This window comes from Ornithorhynchus anatinus, chromosome 5, assembly GCF_004115215.2.
Source record: "Ornithorhynchus anatinus isolate Pmale09 chromosome 5, mOrnAna1.pri.v4, whole genome shotgun sequence".
NCBI classification, from domain to species: domain Eukaryota; kingdom Metazoa; phylum Chordata; class Mammalia; order Monotremata; family Ornithorhynchidae; genus Ornithorhynchus; species Ornithorhynchus anatinus.
Window position 1 is genome coordinate 88,682,706 of NC_041732.1, and position 6,000 is coordinate 88,688,705.

At 40.0% G+C, this 6,000-nt stretch overlaps 1 non-coding gene across 1 annotated transcript; it reads left to right on the top strand.

The window, feature by feature from the left end:
- The first annotated feature begins 1,216 nt into the window (after positions 1-1,216).
- Positions 1,217-1,354, top strand: LOC114812520. Its single transcript, XR_003760170.1, has one exon. It is a non-coding gene; the product is annotated as a small nucleolar RNA SNORA7 (small nucleolar RNA).
- Positions 1,355-6,000: the final 4,646 nt, after the last annotated feature.

Consider the following 6,000-nt stretch of genomic DNA (forward strand, 5'->3'; position numbering starts at 1 on the left):
TACTCATCTCATAAAGCACCTGATTCATTTGGATTCAGTTTATGTTCATAGTGCTGAGCATCTTTTAAAGATTATCTTTAAAAGCAACACCATTCACTCTTTAAAATCAACATCAGTTCTTAAATCAACATCAGTTCCAGCCACTCACATTGTGTTCTTACGATTCAAAAGTACTTAACCATTTTTAAGTTCCAAAATGCTGTTTTACAGGATACCATGTTTTTTTGTAGATAGAACACAGGGCTGAGAGTAAGAAACATAGGCTTTAAGCCCAGGCCCACCATTTATTTTCACTGTAACCGTGGGAAAGTCACTTACTTTCTCCATACCTCAGTTTCCTCATCTGTAAAATGGGGATTAAATATCTGTTCTCATTCCATATTCTCACTCTTCCTAAGATTTTGAACTCCATGTGGGAAAGGGGCTATCTAATCTGACTGTGTTGAAATTACCTCAGCACTCGGTACAGTGCCTGCCACATGCTAAGCACCTTTTAGGCAGGGAGCATGTCTACGACCTCTGCTAAATTGTGCTCTCCCAAGAGCTTGAAATAGTGTTCTGCACACTGTTAACACCCAGTAAGTATGACTGATTGACTAATACTAAGCACATAACAAAAAAACACACGGTTATTAATGATATCCTCACTATTTTAATTCTACCCTAACAATCCAACCAATAAACATTGCTGGTTAATGGATTTTCATGTTTTTTTATGTTGTAGAGGTACCACTAAAAGTATGATAAATTATTACCAATCTATCCCTTTTTCCATCCCCATGGAGACTACTTCTTTCTCACCTGACAAATGTAGATGGGGAGGTATGGAAGAGAGAAGCAAAGGATGACAGTTACTTCATATGAGATAATAAATTATACTTATCAAGCACTTACTATATCCAGCACTATACTAAGAACTTGAGAGAGTGCATCAGAATTAGCATGCCCGTTCCCTGCCTGTAACAAGCTTAGAGTCTAGACCCTTCAGTGTGGCTTGTTACAGATTCCTAAATGATTTTGGCATAAGCGACTACTGAAAAATAGAGCCCAACATGAACTCTTATTGAAAGAATCAATGTCAGGTGCCAATAGAGTCCTTAATAAGAACTTTGAATATAGTCTCACTAGAACCAGAGGGAGAAAAAAAAGAAAATTCCTCTCCACGAAATGTTGGAATAAAAAAAATTTGAACATTTTGGGGGGGCACCCTAGATCCCCCCTCTCAGGCTTGTACCTGGAGAGTTTCCAGTACTCTACCTGTCTCGGCTATGGAAGGGAGAGTCAAGCAGAGGCATATCCATTCCATTCCTAGCTTGGGCAGTAGCTAGCCAGTGGAAGGCAATCTACTACAAGTCAAAGCTTACTTGTGCTGGGCAGCAGCGGCATGGAAGAGACTCAAGGGTGGAGACACAGTTTTACTGCTCTAAAGGAGATAATGGTAAATCACATCTGTATTTTTACCAAGAAAACTCTATGGATACACTACCAGAATGATTGCAGATAGAGGTGGGGTTTTCCGGGAGAGATGTGTCCGTGATGTAGCTCATTCATTCATTCAATAGTATTTATTGAGCTCTTACTATGTGCAGAGCACTGTACTAAGCGCTTGGGATGAGCAAGTCGGCAACAGATAGAGACAGTCCCTGCCGGTCAGAGGCGACGCAACAGCATAAGACAAGACCTTAGGTCCTGCCTTTGTACTTTCTGGTAGATATGGCTTCTACATTTATGGCTTCTGGGCTACATTTATGGCTTCTGGGCTAGGTTGGGGAAAGGCAGAGCCATCCTCGAGGGCCATATTCAATCTCTGATGGAACAGGAAGATCCTCAGCAGCAGGGCTCAGGCCTGGAGCTGCCCTCATGGGCTAAACTCACCAGGCCTCGGGTAAATCCCAGATTCAGAGTAGACACCCAGGACAGTGAAAGAGCCAAAAAATGAAGCTAGGGCCTTTTGTGTGGAGGGATTTCCTAGACTCTCTCTTTCTCTGTAGACTGTGGACAGGGAAGATGTTATTCGGCACTCTCTCAAGTGCCTAGTACAGTGCTCTACATGCAGTAAGCATTCAATGAACACGATTAACTGTATCGCTCACTGTGGGCATGGAATGTGTCTGTTATATTGTGTTGTACGCTCCCAAGCGCTTAGTACAGTGGGCTGCAAACAGTAAGGTTCAATAAATATGATTGATTCATTGAATCTAACTTGACTGAATGTTGGGGCAGAAGCCATATTTTTACACATTGACTGAATCTGGGATGCTGGGTGTCACATACCTCCAGGCAAGATTCTCCATGACATTTCTGAATAGGTCAGAGAATACCGAGGAAACATATTTCCATGTACTCCTACATAATAATTGTGCCCTCTTACTTGTACCACACTTTCACTATTCTGAAATGTTTCCTCATCAGATACAGATAACTGTATTCTTCCCAGTTATCTCATTTCATTGCCCCGATTAGACTGTAAGCCCGTCAATGGGCAGGGAGTTTCTCTGTCTGTTGCCGAATTGTACATTCCAAGCACTTAGTACAGTGTTCTGCACATAGTAAGCACTCAACAAATACTATTGAATGAATGAATTTCATTCTCATAACATCCTTGTGAGGTCAGTAGAAATGCCAGCTACTTTAGCCCCATTTTTCAGAGAAAGATAATGTGGCCCAGAAAGTTTTTGCAACTCGCCTAAGGCTACACTGCAAGCCAGGGCCAAAGCCAGGATTAGACCAAGGGATATCTCTAGACTACCAGGACCATGTTCTTTCCACTAGGGCACAGATTAGTGGACTAGTCCAGGCTGACTTCCTAGCATGAGGCAAATGGTTGCCTATGGGCAGAGCATGACATTGCAGTTGCTTTGATTCTATATAGATTTCTTTTATTAAGATAGGCTCTACAACACCTGATCAAAGGAGGGGTGGTGTATTGAATATATCAACTGGAGGGATATGTTTAAATGCTTGCAGATCTGTAAGATTTTGGATGTTGCATTTCCCATTTTATCAAAACAGAACTGTTTCAAAAATATGCACTAAACTCAAAGTTGGTAGAAAATCGATGCAAATAGATATTTTTGATGTGTTTCTTTATGACTATAATTTTGAACCAAAAAATGATAAGCTGTTGGGAAGGTATATGAGAAACTATATTTGATTTGAAAGCAAACTAGACTACATGACCTTCCTTTTCTGAAATTGGTGTTTCTAAAATGTGAATGAAATTAGCCTGCCTAGCATTTAGCTGCCTCTTTTCAGACCTCCAAAGGGGTAGTTAATTTTCCTAAGATGGTCATTTCACTATGGGCACATTTCAAGTCACTTCCCCCATCATCTTTCCTAATTGCATTCTTGGCCTCTGAACCAAAGGCTGTTTGCTATGTACATTTGCTGTCCCGATCACACTTTCATATACAAGTACATCACTTCTTTTTTAGCCCATTATGATCCTGGAAAAAAAAAGGACAAAAATTCAGCCTTTAGACATTTTACTTACTCTATAGCTATTTTTCAAAGAGAAGTGAGGAAAAAAGAATTGCTCTAAACTCAATGTTGACAACAATGTACCGCAGCAAAATATAAATAGGGAGGAAACCATTTATTACATTCAATAAGGTGGCTTCTTTGCACTCCTGGAGCACTTTTTCAGTATTCCCTATGCTGAGGGAAAACCTGTGCAGGTGGCTAAATGGAACAGCTCTTCTCTTCTTGTTAATCTCAATAGGTGGACTATCAGATCCAGGAATTGCACCATTCTTCACAGTCTAACTTAACTGAATGTTGGGACAGAAGCCATATTTTTACACATTGTCAGGTTAGTGATTCTTCAACAAGCACCACCTCTATAGTGGAAGGTGTTTTAAGGAAATCATTGAAGCACAGTTACCATTCCTTAAGGATTTGTTATAGACATAATAATAATAATAATAATGATGGTATTTGTTAAGCACTTACTATGTGCCAAGCACTGTTCTAAGTGCTGGGATAGATGCAAGGTAACCAGATTGAACTATGTGGGGCCTACAGTCTTAATCCTCATTTTACAGATGAGGTAACTGAGGCACAGAGAGGTTAAGTGTCTTTCCCAAGGTCACAGAGCAGATAAGTGGCAGAGCCGGGATTAGAACCCATGTCCTCTGACTCCCAAACCCCTGGTCTTTCCACTAAGCCATGCTTCTTCTCTGGTGTCCCATTAGTGATTGTTTTGTAAGATTAGTTGAGCCAGTGAATCAACAGTATTTAGTGAGCTTCTACTGGGTACAGAGTACTAAGCATTGGGAAAATTTAATAAAGCTAGTAGAAATGATCCTTAACTTCAGAGAGCTAGTAATTTGGTGGGGGGTAGCCAAATAGTGGTGTAAATAGGAAGAACAAGTGTATATGGATAGGAGATTGGGTAGCAGAATATTTACAGTGATAGGTGTAGAAATGCTAAGTAGATATAAGTACAAAAGTACATAGTTGGTACAGGAGTACTGAGGTGGAAGGTGGGGTGATATTACCTGGGAATAAGAAAAATTAATAACGTCAGAAGAAATTGCACTTGTTAAGAGCTGTTAAGGCAGTTTTCTAATTCTTTTTCCCGCATTTGGCCTCTTCTTCGAGGGTGTCAGGCAAAGATGGAAGATTAAGCTCTCCCCATTCCCTATCACAGTCCAAATGTCATTTGGCTCCCTACTGAAATACAATATAGTGTTTCAGAGATTTGTGCATCTAGGATTCACCTTGTAGGACTTGCCAATACTAATTGGAAAGGTGTAAAAATGCAGCATTCGTTACAAGCTGCAAACAGATAGATATGTGATCCTCGAGTGAATGTGAACACAAGCCAAGAGTAAAATTGGCAATCACTAGCTAGAAAGGAAAAAGCAAAAGGAGACAAGCTAACAAAGATGTAGAAAAGTTAATAAAATAATTTAAGAAACTGACACAAGAAGTTTAAAAAATAAATGTGTTTTAAAAGCAAGCAGTAAAGCATTTGGAAGAACAACAAAACTTCAGATCCATAAACTCGTATTAGAGAGTACTCATTAATTAAGATGGAAAGCTTTTTTTTTTTCCAGAGAGAGGCAACTTTATTTAATAACCTCAGTGCTATAATAATAAAAATGATCCTTTCCGTGAAATCAGTAAAATCCAATTTGTAGCATGTTAAATTCAGAATGTAATCAGCATTTAAAAATAGCTTCTGAAAGTAAACTGAACAGATCTAATAGTGGCTAATATCTTTGAAATTTCCCAAAATTATCATTTTTTTCCTCAGAATGATGCATTTAATACTACCTTTAAAATTAAATGTAAGTATCATCTTCACATCATCTTCATTATCAACTTCAACATCATCGATATTGTCATAATGATGATAATAATAACTGTAGTATTTGTTAAGCTCTTACTATGTGCCAGGCCCTGTACTAAGCACTAGGTAGATGCAAGCAAATGGGTTGGACACAGTCCCTCAATCCCCATTTTATAGATGAGGTAACTGAGGCACAGAGAAGTGAAGTGACTTACTTAAGGCCACACGGAGACAAGTGGTGGAGCCAGGATTAGAACCCATGACCTTCTGACTCCAAGGTCTGTCCTCTATCCACTACACCATGCTGTTTCTCAGTATTGTCTTCATCGGGATGCTAGATTGTTATTTTGGGTACAAGCGAAGGGACTTTGAAGAGATAAGGAGGAAAAAAATGGTAGTATCAAGGGGAGAGAGTGGGAAAGTGGGGCAAGAGGGAGGCAGTCAAAAGAGGAGGAGAAGCTGAAAGAAGGAGTGAAAAGGCAACCAGGGGAGGGAGGGAGGGAGGGAGGGAGGGAGGCAAGGAGAGATGCTCTCCTGAGAGAACAGGGCAGGGGGTAGAAAAGAAGAACTTCGGAAAAATGATGTATCATATGGTAGAAGAAGAGGCAGCAAATTCTCCTGTGACATCCAAGGTCTGAGTAAAAGTAATCTGGAGCTCTGCGAATCAGTCGATTAACCAAACAGTCGTATTCATTGAGCCCTTA